Raw genomic sequence first — 25,242 nt, 5'->3', positions numbered from 1 at the left:
GGGAACCTTTACTGAGCTAACGCTGCCCAAATTCGAAAACATACTTCGGAATCCCTGATGTCACACTGACTTACCGGCGTAGGGATTTAGGCGCGAAATTCAAATATCGGTACTTTAACCTTCATTTTCTCATCTAATCAAACTATTATTTTGAAATGACCGCCTGCAGAGTTCTCAAGCAATACTTTATCAGTCTAAACTGATTTATTGTTTTCCTTTAGTGTCCCTTTAAGTTTGCTTGTGCGCTCGCGCAGCAGCAGGTTACACGAGAAGTGTATGCCAACAGCAGAGCTCGTAACAACCTCTTGGTGATGCAGTGTCTAATCGGTAGAGCACGCAAAACGAATACTGCAGCGACTTGTATATGCTACTTTACTGCTGTAAAGTGTTTGTAGCAACACAGTCGCTAATGTGCCGTACTTATACGACTTTCCGTCAACGATAACACTGATGCAACAAAACGTTGTCAAACGCTTTGCAGTTTGAGAAATCGGCGCAAGATGTCGCCACCAGCTTTGCTACTGCCGTCCATGACTCGAGTAATCTAAACTGTATCATCTGCGAGTTTGCGGAGAAGCTAAGACCGTAATGCACGTGAAATTGGACATCCCTCTGCACTCTTGGCAGCCATTCAGAACGTATGCAGGTGGGTAGTGTGCTGCCTATTAATTTAGGAGGGACAACGAATAAAAGAGAGATATGATTGCCATAACTAAATGAGTACAGATATATTTTTCAAGTAAGAACTCCACAACCCCTGCACGTAAGAGTACGATGCTTAGCAAGTGTAAAGGTCGGAAACATTTTAATACGATACCTTTTTTTTTTTTTTCGTATACGGCAGCAAGGGTGCCGTATCCTGACGTCGCGTCATGACCAAATTTTGATGACGCTGCAACGACATCGGTGACTGTGCAACGACAGCTGCTGTTTCGTACTTGCCCGAACGTCGTGCGCATGCGTGAGTTGCGAAAGGGACATCTGGGGATTTTTGCGAAGTCTGCTGGAGACTGCTGGGGTCTCTTGCTTCTAATGTGCTTTAGCGTAGGGACTACCACCCTGGTGCTACGAAGGACTGTGTGCATTGCCTGCTCCCTCGACCACAAGTAAACGCCGCTTAACCTTCGTACAAACAGGATCATAAACGGCTGATGCAGAGTCCGTAATGGCGAAGCGGCTGTTTGTCGTCAGTGGGTGGCCCGTGTCACTGTGGCGTACGTAGCATAATGGTTGCCGCTTCGCAGTGCGTCTTCGGCGCTCTGACATGGTCGCGGCCGTCGGCTACGGCAGGTTACATGCCACTCGGGTACGCCCTGCGTGCGCGCAGCCCAGCCAAGAACAAAAACTTAAGTATAACCTGCAAATTAATGTGTTACAGCAAAACTGAATTCGCAGTAACAATGTGTCATTTTGCATTGGTGTGCGGCCGCTGAATCGCTTCGCTCCCCTTGGCAGGAAACCTGCGTGTCGGGCCTAGTGGCGAAGCATCGGTAAAAAAAAAAAAAAAAAAAAAAAATCGCCACCCCTCCCATTACGTGAAGATGGACGAACAGCGAAGCTGTGTTAGTTACGGAGTGTTCCACCATGCAAGTCAAACTTCACCATTCTTTCATCTCATTTTCGCTTTTGCTGTAGGCAGCTTCTTGCTCAGGAGTACGCTCTACTTCTTGCGACACCACTTCTTGTGACACCACTTCTTCCCGACGCAAGAAGTTGTGTCGTCTTCTCGTCTCGTGTCCCCGCCTAATTGCGCTGTTAACACCAGGGGAAAAAAAAAACACTTTTATATCGGTATTTCTCTACAGCTGCATCGGTTCTTTTCAAGACGTTCCCGAACGGCACTCCTTTTCGTGCCGCTCGACATGTTTGCATGAGAGAATTAATATAAAACTAATTTTAGTGTGTAGCGCTGTGCAACTTCGCCTCGCACGGTTGCCATTATAGCGATTTTGTCGCTAGATTTAGCGACCGGTGACATCTTTAACGCGACAGCTTTAAGGGCCCCGTGTCGCAAAACATACGATGTCGGACGTCGCGTGGCGAAAAATTCCGAACCGCAACCACGCAGGTCATCTGACTGGCGCAGAGGCGTTACTGAATTGAATTTCTCGAAGTAACATGCGTCAGAAAAATCGTAAGATACAATCTAAACCGAATAGCGTAGGATTGTAATTTAAGTATACGTGAAAACATCATTTTGCTACGGGAAAACTCCAACACCAACCCCTGTTCCAGCATTTCTACCATTCACAAGGCAGCCATGGCCTCCAATATTTGCGTGCGCGCCAATCTCGGAGGCCACGAAGCGGCGCGCCTGTTTTCTTGCAACACCTCCAGATGGCGCTCGCCTCCGTCGCGCCGCATCAAGTGGAAAGTCAGAGAGGTTCAAATAATCTCATGAGTGGCGGCATGCAGTGAAAAAGAAGCGTGCTATGAGTGACTACTTCAGAGGAAAAATACGAAATCACGAAAGAAACAATTTATGGCAACTAAATACAGGTTATACAGGTTAGCAATTCAGGCAATTACAAGTTAAAGCTGCAAGCATGGGCCGAGAATAATGGCATTTTGGGAGAACTTCAGAATGGCTTCAGAAGAACGTCTGGATGATAACTTATTTGTCCTTACTCAGCGTGTTGAAATATACAGAGTACAAAGGAGGCCGTTATAAGTGTCCTTTTTAGACATTACAGGAGTGAACTGCAGCAGAACTATGAATTACAGGAGTGTATGACAACGTAGACCGCAAGATTTTGTGGGATACTCCAGAAGGGGAAGGCTCGGGCGATGATTTCATACAGCTTTTGAGAGACATTTACCTTGAATATACCGTTTGCATTGAATGGGGAGGTATGAGGAACGAGAAAGTTTATATCAACAAGGGAATGAGGCAGGAGTGCCTTTCATCCTCATTGCTGTTTATGATGCACATGGTGAGGATGAAGAGGGCGCTAGAGGAAAGTAATATCGGGTTTAATCTCATACAAACAGGCGGGTAGAGTAGTAGAGCAGCAGGTTCCAGGTTTATTTTGTGCGGACGACATTGTTTTGCTAGCTAACAAGCAAAGTGATTTCCAACCTCTGGCTAATATCTGTGGGCAGGAAGGTGAGAATTTAGGTTTGAAATTTAGCGTTAGAAGTCAGGTGCTATGGTATTCAATGAGAACAGCGAACAGACAATGGCAATACAGGGCCAGGAAATACCTCGGATAACAGAATATAAATACTTTGGTATATGGATAAGCGAAGGTAATAGATATATGGAAACAGAGGAAAAAACAATAACAGTAAAGGGAAAGAGAAATGCAGTCATAATGAAACACAGAGCGCTATGGGGATAGAATAGGCATGAGGTGCTCCGGGGTACGTGAAAAGGTCTAATGGTTCCAGGACTTACATTTGGAAATGGAGTTCTTTGCTTGAAATTAGGGATACAATCAAGACTCGATGGCAACCAAAGGTCATTGGGACGCCTCTCATTGGGTGCTCACGGGAAGTCTACAAATGAAGCTGTGCAGGGTGATATGGGCTGGACAACTTTTGAAGTGAGGGAAGCTCACAGAAAAAATTAATTATGAAGAACGACTGAGGAATATGGAAGAAAGTAAATGGGCTGGGAGATTGTTGAAGTATTTGTAAAGGAAAAACATTGATTCACATTGGAGTAAAAGAACAAGGAAGCTTACCAGAAAGTATGCGGCCTGTGGGGTGAGCAACACAGCAATAAAGAACGTCGGGTGGCAAGTCAGAGAGGCTGAGATAATTTCATGGGTTGTGGCAATGGAAAATAAATCTGCTATAAGGTAACTGCTTAAGAGTAAAAAATGAAATCAGGCAACTTATGATAACTCAAAGGAAAGCTCATTACTTTCGAAGCTAGATCAGGGTATGTTAGAACAGCCACTTATGAAGCGAAATATACTAAGGAAGAAGAAACATGTGCTCGCTGAGGTAAAGCTAGCAAAATGGTGGAGCATGTTTTATTAGAATGTGAAGATATCTGCCCAGCGGTCGATTTAGGAACTTCTGGCTTCCTTGAAGCCCTTGGGTTCAGCGAGAGCAGAGGGAAAGTAAACGTGCCCGCAGTAGAGATTGGTAAGAAGCGATTGGAAGATTGGTGGAAGAAAAGTAGGGGAAACGACAAACAATGGAGGCGTGCAAAAACAAAGTTCACTATAAGGGTTCAAAAAGTTTGGTTATGGAAATTCATCGTGGATTTCTTTTTCCTTTTCTTTTTTTTCTTTTTAACATAGCTGGGACATTAGGCAATATGTTAATAGCTTGTTTGCGCAACCCTCCGCCCCGTTCCTAAGAGGACGTTCATAGAATTCATTCATTCATTCATTCATTCATTCATTCATTCATTCATTCATCCGTCCGTCCGTCCGTCCATCGCGTGCCGTTTCTACCAGAAAGCTCGCCTTAGTGCATAGCGTTCGGCACCGGCGTTTTCCGGTAAACATTACGGTTACATAAGCTGCAGTAGCCGGGAAGCACGAGAAGCAGTCAGGGGCCTTTGAATGCCATCGCGTTCCACTCTTGAAGGGCCCCTCACCTGGTCTGGCCATTTTGAGCTCACAAGCGCCGTGCACACAACGCGCGCTAACGATAATGTCTGCTAAGTATTACATCGCTCATCGCCGCGGAAAGAGCTGAAATTTCAAACCGAACGTCGCTTGTCCTTCCCCTCACGGGCGCCGTGCTACGAAGTAATTTATTCAATTTACAATGAGCCGCGGTGTCCCGTACTAGATGCCCGTAATGAATGTGAGGTACAAATAAAGCATTATAAATTCATAATTTCATAGAGAAAGGTAAAGTATATCTGTTGTGATTTAAAACACTTGTTATGCGGCTAAGCTTTTGGTGTACCGAGCATATGTGGTCGTCCCATTGCAAAGTACTTGTGCAGTGTACCCCTTTACAGTATGTACAAGTTCTATATTTGTAGACATATACGCCAATGTTAAACCTGAAGGAAGACTCGTGCCTTTGGTATGAAAAATTACAGCTTCTGTTTTCGCCGTATTTACTTTGAAACAGTTTTCTGTGGACCAATGGGACAGACTGCACAAGAAGCTATTTGCCACAGTAATTAAATTGGTGCAAGAACCGGACGAAATGAAAGCACTTGTTTCATCTGCGTAAATGATAAATTTCGCCTTTTCGTAGATGGAAGTAATATTGTTGGGGTACAAGTTGAAGAGCAACGGGCCCGAAATGCTGCCCTGTGGGGCGCCAAAAAATAGTTCATTGGTTAGCGATGTATTATTGCCTACAGAAACAAACTGGCGTCTGTTATTAAGAAAATATTTTAATAGTTGCGGTGTAACGCCTCTATTTCCATAATTCTCTAGTTTGTAAAGTAGTATGTTGTGATTAACATGGTCAAACGCTTGTGTAAAGTCGACAAATATGCCTATTGTTAATAGCTTATGTTCAAAGTTCTGCAATATAATTTTTTTTTATCGAGAAGAACTAATTCAGTGGACCTGTTTTTACGAAAACCATATGGAGCATTTGAAATTATTTTGTATTTTTTACAGAAGGAAGAAAGCTGGCTTAGGATAACTTTCTCAAGACCTTTTGAAATAATACTGTTACCTTAGCAAGCTTCATAATTTCTAGAAATACGCCTGTGGAAATACACAAATTATATATATATATATATATATATATATATATATATATATATATATATATATATATATATATATATATATATATATATATATATATATATATATATATATATATATATATATATATATGTGTGTGTGTGTGTGTGTGTGTGTGTGTGTGTGTGTGTGTGTGTGTGTGTGTGTGTGTGTGTGTGTGTGTGTGTGTGTGTGTGTGTGTGTGTGTGTGTGTGTGTGTGTGTGTGTGTGTGTGTGTGTGTTTCAAAACAGGGGCTATATCGTATATAACAACATTTATAGGTTAAGTCTGTAGACCATCGGCATCGCAACTGCGAGAGGTTTTGAGTCTTATGTATACAGCACATACATCCGAAGTCACGACTGGTTAAAAATATATTCTGTTTACGTTTGGTGTAATGTGCACATAATACGGCATGGGGTTATTGAGATCAACGTCTCTGCGTACAAAATAATCATTGAAGGCGTTTGCCAAATTCTCCGTTACCAAAAATCTACCGTTTAAACTAATATGTTCAATTGGATCACTCCTCTGTTTTCTATTCATGAGAACGTTTTGTGTATTCTATAGGTTCTTTGAGTCATTCACACAAGACGAAAACATCTGCAGAAGATAGGCATCACGTGCTTTTTGTAATTCTTTGGTTAATTTGTTACGAAATATTTTGAATGTTTTTAAATCCAGAGGCTCTCGAGTTTAGATAAATTTTACATATAGTTTGTCGCGCTTCTTCATTTTTTTTACAAAGAACATTCGTTAACCATGGCTTTCTTAGGTATGTTTTTTTCTACTATTGATTTTGTAAACAAATGTTTTTTATACACGCCAACATACCTGCTAAGAAATATATTACAGGCTGATTCAGCATTATTTTCTTGTAAAACATCATTCTAGGTAATTTGCTTCAGTTCTATTTGAAATGCTGTTGGCGCATATGCATCCTCGGTTACTTTCTGGAAGGTTCCGTTTGTGTATCTGTGCAAGGTGCTAGCTATTTTAGTTTTTGCAAACATGCAAATGGGCATATGGTCACTTATAGCACTATTCAAAACAGCACTTGTGATACACAGATGATCGTAATTCGTTATAAACATATCAAGAGTAGCTTCCGTATTTTCGGTTATTCTAGTGCTAGAGGGAACTGAATATATACAACCATTTGAAATGATTACCCTTTCAAAATAAGACCGGCGTGTTCTATCCAAGCCAATATGTACATTGAAATTTCCTCCAATAATTAAATTTAGGTGGTTTTCATTGTCGAATGATAACAGATCATCAAAAAAATTAAGAAAATCGGCAATACCGCCAACGGGAGGGCTGTAGCGTACACAGCAAAGATGTCTTTCTCTGCATGAACACATATCACTTCGTAATCGTCCGTTGTAAAGCTGCAGCGGTAGCTTTTCCTGTTGCTCTACAGCTTTATCATGTGTATTTTCGTGTAATTATAATAATTGAGAATTTAATTAATCATTAATTAATTAATTAAGACTAATTATGTAATTCGGTGGAATGCAATAGTATTCTTACTATCGTCAAGCGACTGCAAACAACATTACCTTGGTTCTGTCCAGTTACGTGGCACTAGGATATTTTTACATCTTGATGGATGATAGTTGGGATATCTTGTATATACGCAAAGGACGGCGGCGCAAGACATTCAATATTCATTTGGCGTCGCCTATATTTATATGCACTCGGATATATGGGCCCGTTCGTTCCAGCGTTCGTGCCAGCCAATAGCGATGTAGGAAATATTATTAGCCAAGGTGATCAGCCAATGAAAAACAGCACTTAACGAACAAAAAGCTCTGTGAATTTGGCCCGCGAATTTTTGTTCCCAGCTTCACGTGGTGTCGCGTGGCGAACGATCACCTGCATGCTGCGAATCCACGCGGCGGCGCATCAAAAGAGAAGAGGAAGTTGCACAGCCTTCAAGATGAGCCAGCGTGCGTCGCAGGCCCCGTCGGAGTGCCACCACCTCCCGGCAACGAGACGCGACCCTTCGAAACAGAAGCAGCGGAAGCGCACTGCCTACCCCGAGCAACCCGAGTCCGGGCGATGCCGTCTCCTGCTGGTGTTGGCCTCGGGCCTGGTCTTCTCCGCGACCGCTTTGGGCCTGCTGCTGGCGCCGCTCATTGCGCGCAGCTACCTCGCGTCGCAGCCCGACGCTTTCACGGATGGCGAGCGGGAAGCCTCTGCGACGCCCGACGCTTCCGCGGATGGCGAGCGGGAAGCCTCTGCGACGCCGTTCGTCCAGGACGCTCCGCGCGTCGATGGGCGCTACCACGGAGCGCGGCGCCGCTACCCGACGACGCCAGCGCGAGCCTCGGGGCATCCGTCCTTCGTCGCCGAGGTCGTCCCTCCGCCCAGGAGCTCCATCTTCTGCGTGCTCGAGGCGACAACGGCAGCCGGAGACGCCGCGGCGCCGTATCGCTTCTGCTCGCACGTCGTCGTCTGCTGCGGCGCCGTCGACCACTCGTGGCTGGACGTGGAAGGAGACTCGCTGAGCGCGGCGGTCGCGCAGCTGCGGAACCGCCACCCGTACGTCAAGCGCGTCTTGGGCATCGGTGGGCCGGCCACGAACGCCACCGTATTGGCCAGGGCCATCGAGAATCGCGCGACGCGCGCCAGGCTGGCGACCAACGTGGTGAAGTCTTTGAACAGGCTGGGATTTGACTGGGGAAGTCTGGTTCACGTGCCGCGCCCGGAGCAGCTGAAGCGGCCCGAGAAGGTCGGGCTGTTCGTGCGGGTGCTGTGCGCGCTGGCCGCGCAAGCGTCGCTTCGCACGGCAGTGCTCTTGCCGGCCGACCCCGATGTCGAGGCAGACATGTACGAAGACCTTCAGGTGCTCAACGGTTCGAACTACCTGATACTGATCAAAATGGCTCGCGCAACGGATGCGAGGCGCTTCTCCGCGGGTCCGCTTCCGTGTTTCGTCCCGGACGAATTCGCGGCAGGCGCCGCGAAGACGGCGGAGGTGGGTAACGACGAAGCAGCCGCGCCACAGGGATTCGAGCTGTTCGTGAGCCTCTCAGCGGCTGCGTTTGAATTCGTCTCCGTCAGCAATGGAAGCGTCGCAAGCGAAGTTAAATTTCGACGAGCTGCGAGCCGCGCCGAGCTGTGCGGTCTCAAGGGCTGGAACGTGAGCCGCTCCGACGGCTGTGTGGTGGCGTCTTCCGGCTCGCTGTCCAGGGTCGCGATGGATCCGCAGTCCGACATGGGGTCCTGGAGGAAAGCCCACGGCGTGGTCATCTTCGACATGAAACTCGACGACACTGGCGGAAAATGCGGCCCACCGTACTCTTTCACGAGATCCGTCTACTTCGCGCTGGAGAGTCACGCGGGAAGGTGACGAGGGAACCTGAAATGGGCGTTGACGTGGCTTCCTTCTCGGTTTTACTCTCTACATTCGAAACCCAGTGAAATTCTGTGTATATAGTTTTGATTTTCTTATTCCTTTGAGTTTTGATGGTTGTGAATGAGATATGTCGTGTACTTTGCGTGACCAATATGGCCGTCCGCGCACATATTAAAGCGCCTATACATTGCCAAAGAAGGAGTTCATTTGTTCGTGAAAGGACGCGTCCTTCTAAATAACGCGTCAGTATACAACGCAACTTCGGCAAATACGGAGCAAAGGGTTCAAGGCATCCCACTTGTCGTACAAGATGAGCAAGATGTTATACGAAAGAATCCGGTCTTTGCATATGCGGGCATTATGTACTTATATAAGTATCCCGAAATGTACACACCGTTTCCGAAGTCTTATATGACGAAGTTGGCCACTCCGCTGCACGGGTTTCGTCGCACACGTCTGCAGTGGGCTCATCGAGAAACGAAAGCGCAATTCACTGGATTGCGTACGTGAACTATAGACGCAGACCCGACAGGTGACATTCGGAGTGTATATACATCTAGTCTTGTATAGATTACTTTTTCTCGTGGTTCTGTGAATAGCTCTTTCCGTTCTTAATGTTCTTCAAGTGGCCCCGAAAATGAAAAAAAAAAAAACTTTCGCCTCTGAGGGGCATTGCGCTGTGCTTGAATCCGGAATTTGTCGACGAAACGAGCCACCCGCGCGCGAGACGATGTTCTTTCCACACTTTTCACGCGAGTCCCGCCCTTTGTGTGCGCTTATGTACACCCGTCCTGTTACGCAACCATCCATGTTGCTGCTGTTTTCTTCTTTCCTTATTTATTTTTCATTTTCCCTCGCGTCGACGCTATATCGGTCCTCTCGTCTCTGTTCGGAGCTCTATTGTCTCGTTCCCGCGTCTGTCCACCGCCTTCGCTCTCGTTTCTAAGCCCGAGCGCCTCGTCTAATTTCCGCCAGCTTGGATGGATTACCCGCGGCTCACGCTGAGACAACTCATCAAGCGCTCGGCCCCGACGCCTCCGCTCCGCCCGATTTCGCTTCCACCACGCTCTCTCCCTCTGCTTTCTCTATATCCGTTTCCGGCGTCTGCGGCTCCATCAACGCCGCGCGCAAATCTTTGTGGCGAGGAGGGATGGAAGGGGCTGCAGCATCTCGCTGCGTTCCTCTCGCCGAGTATAGCAGCACTGAAGCACTCCCGCTTGCATACATACGGTATATGTGTAAAGGCAAGTCCTCTATATATACGGTGGCCGCATACATGCTAACACATCTGCCATGGTTACAAAATTTGTGCTGCTGCACTGATATAATTTCAGTGGGAGATGAGGAAGCGTGCGAAAAATGAGGCTGCTGGTGTCTGTCGCCCCACTGTCGTGTTGAAAGCATGATACGTTCAAAGCAGGGTCAAATTATGGAACAAGACAGGAAGGCACCTTACACAGCCTGATGATGGGGATGCACCACACCATTTATTGCGAGATACTGAAAAACCTGCATTAAGCATGCAGTGTTACGATTGTACTTTCCTTTCAATGACTATTCGATAACAGTACGACGTGAAAAAAATAACTGCGATAGTTGTTGTGCAATTCTTCTCTCATATTCACTTCCGTTTGGTCCGTCAATTAGCGCGCACTTGAGGGAATATCCACAGAAGTTGTCAGGAATGGTGTCCTGGTTTCCACAGAAACGGATGCGCGTGGTCACGCTGCCTTGTCAATAGTTGATATAGTTGCAGGATATATTTATTTCCTTCTTTATTTTTGCTGATAAATAAAAGTAGCCTTGCACTTCGGCATTTCCACATTAAAAGTCTTGTTGCGGCGAAGCCAACCCGCGCACTAGCTGTTATCATTGTTGGTGTGTTCCATACAGCCACCTATTTCACCCGTGTGCTCTAATAAAATTGGCCTTCATTCTTTCATTTTCCCTTGCTCTTCCTTGTTATATTCCCATTCCTGTTCTTGTGAACAATTTATTGTTTGTGCTATCCGTCGCTGTTATTTGTATTATTGGCAACACGCGGCTCGCTTGTGCCATTGTCCAATTAGACAGGTACGTACTCCCACCAGAACAACGTCACTTCTTTAGGTACCTTATTTTTGTGCCTTCGTGACATTGACTTTCTTAGGAAACATTCGAGCGAGTTCTCTTCTCCCAATCTCTAACATTTTACTACGCCTAACTTGCAAATAACACGCGTGTGATTGTTCGTTTACCCCTGGCCTTGCCCTTTTCTCGATTCCTTGTACTCCATTAGCTTTTCTTTTTTTTTAACGTCATAGGAGCACAAAAAAAACGTATTTTATTAGCAGCAGCATGTTCTCTGAACACTTTAGCTGTGGTACCCAATACAGCCACGACGGCTCTTATATATAGACTGCAGAACATTGGACGAGACTCGATGCTTTATGAAGGCCACTAGGTTATGTAACTACTTTACGGTCGGGAGCAAAAGTTTGTGCGCCATGATACCAGCAAAAGGTATAAAATGTTTTTCTTGTACAGCTGCGCAAGGTAAAATCGTCTCAATTCATTACGTTTGTCGAAGAGGCGTACGTATGTATACGTACGCCTCTTCCTATATATCCTATAGGTCGTACTTGCTTTCAACCTGCGTGCTATAGGCTGCAAAGAAATAAAGTCAGCTTGCGGCAGTCGTTGTCCACAGACGTTTGTTCGCGATTGTACGTACGTGTCTATTTTATTGCCCTCCTCCTCCTCATCTTTCATCATTCTCTTTCGTCCCCTTACCTCGTTCCCATAGATAGAGTAGCAAACGTACTAGATCTGGTCGACCGCTGCCGTGACTATAATAAGTTATTTAACTATAAGTAGTTAGAGAAAGTAATCAAGGTTTTAAATTTTGAATTGAGGGCACAATTTCCGACGGCAAAATCTGGTATTGCGGCCTAAAGTAGCCCATTCACTCTTTTTCATCACGCCATGTTCTCAGTAATTATTTGCTTTACTAGTAGCGCGCGAACAAAAAGTGGCGCGTGATTGAATGCCTTTCCAATAGAGATTTGAAGAAACCAACTTCGCTCATTTACTTACCTCGGCAACCGCCTATTGCATAGGCTGTGAAGGTCATGCGAAACATGCAGCTCGCCATAGGCGGGAACCTACACCGCCATCTTGCCACTCCTATTTTTAGAAAGTAGTTATCGAAAATCTTGCCGTGATTTAAAAAGAAAAAGCTCGTTTGATTATTGTTTTGTAATTAGCCAAATAATTAGCACACAAAATTTGTCCCGGCGGCGGAAGAGGACTTATTAACGAACACCATGCATGGGTGTCCTTATATGCATTGTGTCAGTTCTTAGCTGCCGTAGGACACCCTGCGTGTGCAGGTGTGTTCTTGCTGCCTAAATCAAGGTTATCTTGGCTTATCTACACTTAAGAGCAGCCCACACGTCACGGTTTGTAGACGACGGTTGTAGGTCGATCTTTGCACCGCTGAAATATGTGCGCTCATCCTTTATTTGACGCAAGGCGCACGCTGCCTGTGTACCGCAACCAAACGGGTATGACTATAGGGCCAAGACGTCCTGCCCATTCGTCACCGCTTTTCTTTAATTTTTTGAACTTGAGAGACGAGCTGTCAAGCCATCCTTTCTCTTATCTCTTTTTGGCAGCATTCGTCTTTCGCATTGTAGGCACAAAGGCTGCTTTTGACGATGACACAGAAGCACAGGGGGCTGGTCCCGCATTCTGTTTCAAAATAACGTGGCACTGCTCTAGACGCCACAACATGCGCCATCCAATGAGGAGCGTTAACGCGTCAATGCATGTCCCAGCGTCCCTCTGCGTCATAGCGTCGTCTGCTGTCTCGAGCGCCTGGATACGGCTCTGCACCTCCAATTCAGTGTCATATTGCCGTGGGTACAGAATGCTGCAGGTTAAAAAAGAAAAGAAAAGCTAGATGAAAAAAAAAATAAAACACGAAACGTTAGAATCCAGCAGCTGCAGCACCATTTATTCACTGATTAAAACACTCGCGAAGTCGCGATTGTTACTTTTTTGTTCGTACTGTGACTCACGTGGGGGAGAGAGAGAAGAATGATACCTGTCTCCCCCGCGCACCTCTCATCTTTCCGTTACCCAAGTCTCACGACGTCTGCGCCGGACGCGCGCACATGTCTGCCCGTGCAAGCCGCTGTGGGCGCTCTGCCGCGCGCAGTGTTCCGGTGACGTCGTCGCCCCCCCCCCCCCCTCCCTGTTCATAAACCGCGCGCGCGGCGAGCGAGCCAGGGGAAGACCCCTCCCTGCCAAAAACACAGGCCTCGAGGGGTGAGGGAGTGGTGCCAGCCGAGGCGCGAGGTTGCCGAGGGAAGGGGGCGTTGTCCTGCAGGGCTGCCCCTTACCCTCATTGGATCCCCCGCTGCGACCTTGGGGCGTGCTGCTCCGCCAATCGGAGCACTCCCTTGCCCACCGGGCGCACGTCATTAGCACGTGCGTGGCGACCCTCTCCCGGTGTACGCATCGCCCTCTGCCTTTCCTGCTATTATTGTTCCAGCGGGGACCGGTTCACTTTAACATATCTTTTTCTTATCGTGTGTGTGTGTTCAATTTCTTTTTCAGCTCTTCATTATTAGTAATCGTAATCTGGGACTCGCTGTTTGGTTCGCTGTAACTGCGGGCTGAATACTACTCTCATGCACAGCGTATGCGACGTTTATCTCGATGGAGGAGCTGACTGGTACTCGGAACGGGATCGTTTTATGTGTGCTCCATTCTAACCCGTAACATTTTCCCTCCCCGTGTTAATCGTGGCTCGCCTGCCACAACATGGTTTGGGAGCTCGGTGAAACTTGGATGAAACCCTCGTTTCGTGGTTTTCGGATGATCAGCCGTGTCCGAACGTCTGATCCTCTTCCGCTGAAACTGCGATTGTTATTTTTTCCTGTATTTTTTTCTTTTCTTATTTTTCTGTTTCTAGCACGCGACTGGGGGCGAACTTTTAGTCACTCAAATACATTTTTCTGGCAGTTTTTTTTTTTTTTTGCTCTCACTAGCTGCAGCACAAGATTACGAACTTCATTGTTTGGTTTCCAGTAACTTTTCTTCTTTTTTCAGATTGGGAAAATGGAAACAAAAATGAAGTCTCTCACAAAGGGTTAAACATTTCGTGAAAATTATTTATTTAATTTATTTATGAATACTGCAACCTCGATGGGGGCATTTAGCAAGGTGGAGTTACATTTGCTGGGTTTTGCAATTTGGCCAACAATGACAATAACACAGGGAAACGAATGACATATTTTGTCAATGCAGCTCAATGTTTCACTAGAACATTTCAAAAAGAGCACGTCATGTGGGACAAGTCGCTGCTGAATTTGTAAGGCAAACGGGTGTAAGGGTGGCTGTAAAACCGCTTCGTTAGTAAGTTTATTCCATTAAATTGTCCAAGAAAAAACAAAACAAAAAAAGAAACGGATCCTTAAAGGTGTTATTACGTGTGGAGAAATGAGTTCTGTATACTTAACGAGTGTCTCTGCCTTGTAGTATATTTTATAGATTCTTACAGATGATAATTATCCAAACCGTGCTTTCAGTTATGATGCATTATAGTACGGGCGCCACCTGGAGCTCTATACACCAAAACTAACCATGGCTGCTATTTTTTGCATGCCTCATCTGCGGATAATCGCGAACTTCCCCCGGATAATTATTATTTCTTGCAAAATTACTAAAAAAAGAAACATGTTAAGTTACACTGGGCATGGGTGCTTGTAGGGGATATTGTTAGCGGGTGAAGGGGCAAATAGTTTGGTGTTATAAGCTTGACCGACTATGCATGCTTTACGTACAGAGCAGAAGAAATTTGTGAATTATTTGTATTATGCATGGTACCTGGAGAGTCAGAGTGATTGAAAGAGTATAGCAGAGATGTCCTTGACATGAGAATAGACACAGGATGGGAAAGTGATGGTTGTGACGACGACGATGATGATCTTAAATATAGTGGCGGCAGCTATATACACCCATTAAATGGGACTGGCCAAGAATTGAGCAGATTTCATAAATGTATTAGAGGTATGAATTGACAAACATGGGGTTATGCTAAGTGAAATCGAATAGCATATAGTGATATTTTCCTTAATAGTCATTATGATGATGATGATGATGATTTTCTTAATATGATCGAACAGCAGTTTCTCACTTCTTTTCTCTTTCCTGTTCTCGTGAATATTCATTGAAGTCTTCGCTGTATACGCACGTAGAATCGTTAACATGACGGCGAGTGACGTAGACAAGCGGAGAGGTGGCAGGAGGCGTTACTTCTTGTGTCAGAAGTTCCCCGTATAAAGCATATATATTAACTGTGAAAGCGACAGGGAACAGCTTATACTGGCAGACAAAACACACGCTCCTCGAAATCAACGCCAAGCTGCATGCAGGGACCCCACGAAATAAGCCCCGGATATCAAATCAAATATACGCCACTGCCAGGTTTGTCATCTGAAGAAACCGAATCAGAAGAACGTCGAATATATGCAACTATCATATATATAGAACAGTACACATAATGTCTGTTATGACAGTTATGTGCGCGTACATGTATACCTTACTTCCCCTGATACATAGATCTTGCTCTGAAACGAATGTATACAATGACTGTTATTATGCACCCTGCTGTATGTATAGGGTTGACCGGCATGCAGACTCATTGGCTTTAACCGAATTTGTTATCGTCTACGATAACGACGGTCCCGCACCTCTGGCCCGATCGATGACGCCAGCGGGGTGCGACTTCCTCCGATATGTTCGTTTGGCGCTTCAAGTGAGCCATATATGCTGACGGCGCCGAACCACATTATGACGGCACTATAAACACATGTAGGTTTCACTGGGCAACGATATAGAACGTAGTAATGAGCCGCATGGGCATATAAAAAACCAAACAAAATCATCTGCGCGTTTCAATTGCTTTGAAAAAGTGCGTAATCTATGTATTGGGACACGTGTCCTTTTCTTTCTTTTTTTTTCCTTACAGTTTCTTTAACGCCCATCACAATGGTTAACCTATATATACCGCGCCGCAATACCAAATCCGTCAGTTGTATATAGCGCGCAGCATTTACAGCTGCGATTCGAAGCATGTTGTGCGTCAAGACGTTTCATATTTTAGACGCGACTCTATTCTATATATATCCACCTCTTTTTGAATGGGTTTGACGGATACGTATACAGCCACATGTCGCACATTCAGTGTCACACGGTGCGTGTGCCGCCGAGCAACAACTTCTCCAGCCTTCTGCTCGGACGCCCACATTATACTTCCATTCCAGTCAGATTGGCAGCCTATAAAATACTTTTATGAATACGCTGATAATCAAAACCCAACATTATACTATACATATATACTATGCCACTTTGTTCTGCGTTATGCCTTGCCGCATCTGTCCGAGGTGCAGCACGAAGAGGTCGTAAAAGCACAGTCAGGAGACAGATCGTTTTGCCTCTCTCCGTGGGCACTTCTCGCAGCTTGTCCGAATAAAAATGAAAGTGTAATGAACCCTAGTTGTGGATTATGCAGGACAAAAAAAAAAGGGGGGGGGTGCAAATCCTGCCAGCATATGTATGTGTCGATGCATATTCGGGAGCTCGGTGGCGAAATGTGTACGCGACTGCGAGGACGGCTGCGCATGTATATGCACGCACTTCTTGGCGATATCGGCCGCGGCGGCCGCTCCATCAAGCGTGTATATGCATCGCGCGAGCCAAATGTATGCGTGGGCGCGCGCGTTCTGCATACAATGTATACAGCTTGATACAGCACGACGCTCCACCGCGGGCTTTCCGCGCGTGCGCCACGTGCATATGCACGCTCATGCGGGGAGGCGTGCATGCATTATGCGCCGAGAGATAGACACGCGTCGTGCGTATATACGGCGCTCTCCGGATGCGCGGCACCGGCGGCCATGAGGCGCCAACATGCGAGACGAGGAGAGAGGTCCAGCCGGGATAAGGCGTGAACGTCGATGAATGCACCACGCCGCGCCGGATGCCAGACCGAGTGTCTGTGTATAAACAGCACACTTCGTTGTATATACGAAACCGCATGCATATATATAGTGCGCGTCGCTAGGCTATACATGCCGCGCTGCATTGACTGTTTGATTAATTCTCTGATTGGGGGCGTTGATTGACTGACCAATTGAGTCACTACGTAACAATAGATTGAGTGATTGATTGAGTGATTGATTGATTGATTGATTGATTGATTGATTGATTGATTGATTGATTGATTGATTGATTGATTGATTGATTGATTGTATGCACGAATGGGTGAACTCGTTCATACATTCGTTTCATTCATTTTTTGTTGACATTACGTATACGCGCTGCATAAATATAAGAGAGACGCTGGGTCCCTGAGGCGACTTCGGAGGCCTCTTGTCACATAACAAGAGCAAGCATACAACAGTAGACAGGGTGTTTCAGCGACCACGTTCAAAAAGTCTTAAATGCTGTCTGTGGCAGGTAGCACAATTCTAGCTGAAGTGGTGGTCTACTCGAAGCAGCGGACACTAAATAAATTAGTTGGAAACTGAATTAGTCATTCTTTAATTAGTTGATAATGCATTTATTTCTTGTGTGTGTGTGTGTGTGTGTGTGTGTGTGTGTGTGTGTGTGTGTGAGTGTGTGTGTGTATGTGTGTGTGTGCGTGCGCGCGCGTGTGCGCGCGCGCATGCGTGCGTGTGTGAAAGCAATGTCCGCCTCTTTAAGTAGGCCGGCTCATTAACTAAGATTGCGCTATCTGCCACAGGCAACGTTTAAAAAAAAATGTTTGAAAGTGTTCGCTGAAGCAGCCGGTGTGCGTACTTGTCTTCGCGAGCGCATCAGCGCCGGCCCGCGCCTGCACGAGTTGTCTCTCCACTGAAAGATGAACCCATATGAATGTATACGATGACGCGGAGGAAATGTGAGGCACATTACGCATGCAATATTACGCGTATATGCCTTCGAACGCTTTATATCGGTGTCACACGGGCACCTTCGATCGCAATCGATCCCGATCGGGCTCGGCTGCGATCGAAAGTGCCCATGTGACAGTGGTGTTAAAATGCGAACAGCCGTATACATTCTTGCTCAACGCTAATTGTGCAGAGCAGTGTAACAATATGTTTGTCTTAGCGTGTTCAACGCGCGTGGGAGAAAAAAGGAAAAATAAAGGAAAAATCGGTGCTGTATTCGTAAATGAGCTTCCGAAGCTTTCGTCATTTGGCGCTCAAGAAAGACTCTGTAACATTAAATTTTCGGATGATGACAAAACTAAACTGACATTGCACTGGTTTTATGTTGACGACGCATGTTAGCATAAGTTGTACCGGCGTCTTAAAAGTCTCAGTTTACATAGTATCGCCTGATTTCTCCGCCACCATCCAAAGTTTGTCCGTAACTCCTCGAATTGAGTTGTCAGTATATACAGCTCCCCGGCTGCGCAACGTAAACGTCCATCAAAGATGCTTGAATGGTGCAGCGCAAAGCGTGTCACAATAATTAGTCATCTCCAAAACAATGCCGCACTCGGCACCTCCCCAAACCCATTTCCTTCCTTTTATTTTCATGACCATTACTTCTTTTTTTTCTTTTCTGTCATTGCTATATATATATATATATATATATATATATATACACTTTTTCTTGTTCCCAGCATTCCCGTTGTCATTGGCAGCGCACGTTTTTGCCGCTCGTTTCTCCTCCCACAACGCGGCGCCCTCTCCCTCGGCGCGCACGTATACTCGCGCTATTTCGCGCGGCCCTTCTTCATTCTACGCCTTCCTGCGATTTATCCGTTCCAACCAGCGGCCGCCGCGTACGTGTAAGCGCGGTCTGTTTTGAATGGCCTTTGTTACGACGTGCATGGGACGTATTCCTGCGAACATTACTCGTCTTTTATTTCTCCCTTTCTTCTTTATTTTTTTTTTCATCGCGTGTCGTCGTCATCCTTTGTGCGCCCTGCCTTCTCCTTCTCGCGTAACACCTTTCTTTCTTCCTTTCTTCCTTTCTTTCTTTCTTTCTTTCTTTCTTTCTTTCTTTCTTTCTTTCTTTATTTCTTTCTTTTAGCGCTGCGTTCAACGAGCCCCGGTTGGGTTTTTCTTCCGGTGCGGCGCTTCGCTCCGACCGGATCGTCCGGGTCGCAGTTTTGCTGCGTGCCAGCCCGCACAGAGGGCGTTGCTTGCCTGCAACTCGCATAGGGTGCCTCAATGGCAACTCGGTTCGTTCGCCGGCCGTCGTGGAAATGTGGTCGCGCGCGTGATGTATGGCGAAGGGGACGAGGTAAGGGAAGACACTTAAGCGGGCGGGGAGGGGGTACGAGACCCCCCCCCTCTCTCCCACTTTCCTTGTTTCTCCAGCCTTGACAGTGAGGCTGGACAGCATTGCGTGCACGGAGAAAACACTTTGTGACTTTTTGCCGCAGAATATGTCTGTCGATGGCCGTTGGAGTTCGCCCTGGAATTTTTTACAATGTTTTCTTGGAGAGATCGAAGTTCAGTACAAGGTGACAAAACTTATTCCGGTTTATGTCACGTGAACTGAGCTTAATTCGGCATGGTTGTAACAGCGAAAATGTAAATTGAGGAGTAGATCTGCGTGATTTTACTTGCAGATACGTATACGTACAGGACCTCGATCGTACTTCACTCGGGTGACCGTAATGCGAGAAAATTGTGAAGCCTTTTAATTTGATGCTTACATCCAAATGAGTTCCTGTAATAGCCCAGGGTCATCTGTAATTTACTATGACATTGCTATCTATCAGGCACGTACCCAGGATTTTTTTTTCTGGGGGGGGGGAGGGGGGCAACACAAGGTAAGTTCTATGCAAATGAGGGGGGGGGGGGTTGTACGTTTACTTGTACAAATGTGAATAACGTCCACCATTCGCCGTAAAAACGCGTACACCCACAAAAGAGAAATGAAATAAGGTGTATTTTACAGGTACGCATGTGCGATACACCTCTCCTTTACTTGCAAACAAGCTACTACGTCAGATGGACTTGTGCAGTAAAGAAGCGCAGGAGGAGCACTGCCAAGAACAAGTAAAGAAGCCAAAGTGTAAAATAAATATTACTTTAGTAGAATACAACTTAAAAAAAAAAAACAGTTGGCAACCCAGGCACACAAACCGCGCGGAGTTGTGCTACTTCGTCAGCCAATCACAGAAGCAAACAATATCGTCGTCATGCGGCCTTTTCAAAGTGGCGTCGTACTTGATACCTCCGGAGCGTCTGCTGCTCTTGAAGAGTCTTTTCATCGGCGCAAGAAATGAGATATGCAACAGACATGGGCAAAGTGTATGAAGTCTGAGCATTTCACTCTTGAAAAGTCTGCGGTGCGGTTCATCTCACTGCTGAAACAGTTTTCCTCATGAAACTTCACTGCCAACTGAAGTGAAACTTGACAATAAGTAGTTCTTATTTCAAGCATGTTATTTCAGTTCAATCAAGAATTAGGCTTGGGCCATTCCACTATAATAAGCGAGGGAAAAGGTACAAGATTACCCCATAATATTTTCATTTTTGTGGTTACCTCCTTATTTGGGTAACAGGAAAAGTTTGAAGTATGAATTATTTGCAGCCTCCTGGAGGAACAGTGGCTGGCGGATATGAGGGCATGGGCGGGGCTTCGCTGCCGACTTGATTTGCCTCCGACTACAGTAGTGTTTGGAACTATCTCTGGAATATTTATAGAGAAGTATATATTTGCGGAACAATCACAGTTCTTTTGGATCCCTCGTTTACTGCTCTACCAAGTGCCACAACCGACTCGTATTGTTATTTGGGAAGTTACGTAACGATGCGTGGCTGCCAGTCCCGTACAACCGCGCAGGGCGCAGGACGCTGCGATTGTAAACGTACTACGCCCACCGCGGAAGGTTAGAAAAACACCTACATAAGCACAGCAGAGAAGTAGCTACGTTAGGCTGCTCGAATGATAACTGTAGAAGAGTCAGGCAGAACACACGGAACTGTTCTTCACTTCCTTTTTCTGTCATACGTCCTTTTTAAATAAAAATATGTTTATCCATAAATATTTTCATAAACAACGGTCAAATTTGCTAATTTTCGCTTTTCATTCCTGTTTGGCTCTTGCCATGGCTCTCTCCCTTAGTAGATCGCTTAATTTCTCAACTCCTTGTGATTCTTGGTTTCAGTTGGGAATTTCGCAAGAAAGAGGGCTACAATTAGGGAAAAATCAGGCGAGTTAACGGGTGACGGTCAGATTGCCTATGGGTTTAAGGGTTACTGCAGGGTTTGATGATGGACGCTGTCTCGCATTATTTTATTTTCCACCTTATCTAACCCATATCAGGGGTATATTGTTCCGAGGATAATGAAGCTAAAGGAAAAGTTAAACGGAATTGGCGTTTTCTCTGGCCGCAACTCGTCCCACGTGCATGCAGACCAGCTGACCACGAACCGAATCCCTTTCGTGGCCCTTGGATCAGTCCAAACAGAGAAGGTTGAGCTAACGAAGCAACAGTGATGCGAGTGACTGCCGAAAAGACGGTGACAACTGAATGCATCTCGAGTTAATCGCGTGGGCACCGAATCGATGAGTGAACCGGCCTTCCCACTCCAGGAGATGCCGATAACTACCGCCATCCAAAAGGAGTCAGAAATACAACAAAGTGCTGACCGCCCAATAGCTGTCAAGTTTCAACATTGACGTGGCGGCGCTTTAGGAATGTGTGTGAGAAGTGGTAGCGTGAGCGGGGGGGGGGGGGGGGGAGTATGTGTTTTAATTTCAGGGGTGGGGGGGCCCTTGGGCACGTGCCTACTATCTATACTGCTGCTGTCTACGAGTCTACAGCCTTACCTATTGATTTCTCTAAACACCACAGCACGACTGTTTTTATTTCTTCTGGTTGCTGTTTAACACGATACATACGTAAACTATATGCATCACGACTATCAATCTAATATACCATTGCTATCTCGCTGGAAAAAGGAAAGTCACTGCATACTCTTACCATACCATCGCAATATATTCATATGACGACTACAGATATTACGATATTAGTGGTATTAAGCACGGTACATATAACGTACAGAACGCGTGTAACACAAGTGCACACTGTGGCGAATCGCAGTCTATCGCTTTATTAGAACCACACCCGTGCAAAGCTTTAATTTTTTTTTAATTATGGTGTTTTACGTGCCAGAACCACGATCTGATTGTGAGCCACGCCGTATCCAGGCTCCGGATTGAGTTTGACAACCTCGGGTTCTTTAACGTGCACCTAAATCTAAGTACATGGGCGTTTTTGCATTTCGCCCCCATCGAAATGCGGTCGCCCTGACCGGAATTTGATCCCGCGACCTCGTGCTTAGCATGCAGCACGACACCAAAGCCACTAAGCAAACACGGCGGGTCTCCGCGCAAAGCTGTGTGGTGGAAAGCATTGCGCAATCCAGCGAATCCACCGCCACTCAGGCTGTCACGTGCTTCTCACGTCACACACATGGAGGAAGAAACAAAAATAGACGGGAGCATGACGTCAGGGAGCGTGACGTCAGGCAGCTAGCTTCAGCAAGCCGACCTCCTCTGACGCCGCACCACTCCAGGGCCTATCTGCGCGTCGACTATTATGGAGTAGGTCCTCCGTGGTTGCCGGACCTGTCAACATTGTTAGGTACGCGGTAGGTCTTAGTGACGTCCACGTCACGATCGACTCTCGCAACCCGCTCGTGTACTCTCGTATTATCTCGTACATACTCGCCGCGCTCACGGCGGCTAGAAATTACAGCTTACAAGTCAAGTACGGTGAGGGCCTATATTAACCTGTCCTCTATAACTTTCGTTACCACCTAAGCAGATCGTTAATCTTACTTAATTAATCAACTTCTCAAATATTATAAATAAATGAAAAGTGTCGACGAGAAAATTGTAGAGCAACATGAAAAACGCCCGATACAGCTTTCTCTGGCTCAATACGTGCTACATGAAAAAGTGTTTTTCCGAGAACGAACGAAACCTGGTGCTTCTTCGCGGCGATGCAACCGGACGCGGCGCGTTGCGTACTTGTGTCGCGCTCACGACGGCCGCACGTACCGCCCTCGGGTGGTGTCGGAACGAACCGCCATTTCACGGCATCTCGCGCAAGACTGCGCGCACCGAAAGACTCGCACGGGTTCACCGAGGCGCGTAGTTCGGCGTCATTGTGCGAACACCCCCCCACTGCTCCCTCATACCTCAGGCGCGCGAATTCGGGAGGGAAAGGCCCGTGCGCCGACATTATAAAAAAAAACTTCCCGTCCACGCCGGGCGCGCGCGCGAGCTCTCTCCTGCCTCCGCGACACCCTCCGCCTGCAGCGCTCCTTCTCGCTGTACGCGTCGCGGGACCTATTCTCCCATTTCGGCTCCCGTAGCGGACCTCGATTTAAAATAAACTATTATCCTTCCATATAAATAATATGCACCCGGCGAAGGGGCAACGCCAAAGAAGAGGGGCGGTGGTGGAGGGGGCGCAGGCATATTGTGCTCACCGAAGCGCCGGGCCCGGCCCCGAGTCGCGGGGGTTTTTAGTGCTGCACCATTGTCACCCCGGCGGGTCGGGGTCGGTCAATGGGGTCTGGTCGGGACCGCTCTCGGGCGGCGGTTAGCGAAACAATGTTTACTTTGGAGAGGATGTCTGTTGGTTTTGGCGGGTCGCGAACGTGTGCGCGCAATCGGCAAGAGAAGGTTGGCGCGCGGTTTCATCCTTTTTCTTCTGTTTTCTTCTCTTTTTTTTCAATCCGCGCTTGGGATCGACCCATGTCAAGTTCGGGGTTCTCGCTTTTTGGGGGGATGAATTTTTCATCGAGGCCTGTGCTATGCTCCGCATCCACTCCTCCTTCCCTATATATATATCCCCGCTTAGTCCTCACGCAACCTGGCATTACGTACACGGAAGCTTGGATCCTCCCGTTAACGCTCAGTCCTTGCATGGTCCGTGCTCTCTCCCGTCAAGTTGTTGTCGGCTCCGGTTGCGCGTGCCAGCCGCGTCGCGTCGTCGATTCGTCCACGTCACGTACAGATGCCGACGGCGCCCACTTATATATTTCCCATATAGCTTTGTTCGCTAACAGTTACTGCGCACGGGGAGTTGCGCAGGTACCCGGCGTCTTGCTTTGTTTGCACAGTCATTTTAGTCGACGTACACCTGTAACGTCATAGCCTTTATATATATAACAGAAAGCGTACTGTTATGAAAATGTTGCACGACTGACATATATGCTATATCTTGAGTGGCCGCTTCTTGAACGTTGAATATATAAGAAAGGCGACAACGGCGATGGTATCACGCTGGTTGGACTCAGTTGGTTATATAGCCAGCTCGGTGTTGGATGCGAATACATTACTCCGCGTTTGAGGAAGTAATTTTCCTTCCTATATAGCATGTCGACATTTCTTTTTCTAACAAACGTATACGGTCGGGAGGGCGATGGCTCTGATACCCCGATATCTGAGAAGGAGACATTCGTTATCGATGCGTTCCTTTATGATTAGGTTTCGCTATATACGGTATACTTGATTTAGGTAGTGCGAAATAACGTAGACGGAGGGAAAGAAAACACAGACACAGCGCAGACTATCAGCTGATGATTTAATAATAATAAAAACAGACAGACAGACAGACAGACAGACAGGCAGGCAGGCAGACGCGCTGAAAAAACACAGGTGGCACCAAGAAAAAGTTTAAAACTTTTTAGTTCTTACGTTAATTAATGGTGGGCGCCCAGGTAATCTAGTTCAGCGTCATGCACCGTAATGGATGCCCTCGCGACACACGTTTCACCCGATTTGCTTACAAAAATGCCTTTTCTGTTTCTCGCGCCACCATGTCTTTGATTTAAGAAGCCAACAAAAGCACTGACACCAAGGGCGACATAGGGGAAATTACTTGTTCTTAATAAGTATACAAGAAATTAATGGAAACGAAAGTGAATGAAAATACAACTTGCCGCAGGTGGGGAACGATCCCACAACTTTTGCATTACGCGTGCGATGCTCTACTAATTGAGCTACCGCGGCGCCGTTTCCCCATACACTTTTCTTGGGTATTTATGTTTCCTAGTAGAACCCTGGGAGTGTTAGCCAGCGCCACCACTCACAAACCTTGGCGGCGGATGTGGAACATCCTTTGTGCCGCAGGCGTCACGAGAACGTGATCATTTCGGGTGAAGGCAACTGGTCAATAAACC

The 25,242-nt window shown here is 46.6% G+C and overlaps 1 long non-coding RNA gene across 1 annotated transcript in view; it reads left to right on the top strand.

Annotated features, from left to right (window-relative positions):
• The window catches only part of LOC135915019 (uncharacterized), an 83,165-nt gene that overhangs the window by 890 nt on the left and 57,033 nt on the right, over positions 1-25,242 (top strand). The window contains exon 2 of the long non-coding RNA XR_010568498.1: positions 845-961. This is a non-coding gene — a long non-coding RNA (uncharacterized lncRNA). The remainder of the gene's footprint in view (positions 1-844; positions 962-25,242) is intronic.

The sequence above is a fragment of the Dermacentor albipictus genome, chromosome 1 (genome assembly GCF_038994185.2).
Source record: "Dermacentor albipictus isolate Rhodes 1998 colony chromosome 1, USDA_Dalb.pri_finalv2, whole genome shotgun sequence".
NCBI lineage: Eukaryota > Metazoa > Arthropoda > Arachnida > Ixodida > Ixodidae > Dermacentor > Dermacentor albipictus.
The sequence above is the reverse complement of the archived record's forward strand: the minus strand, read 5'-3'. Positions and strand labels throughout refer to the sequence as shown.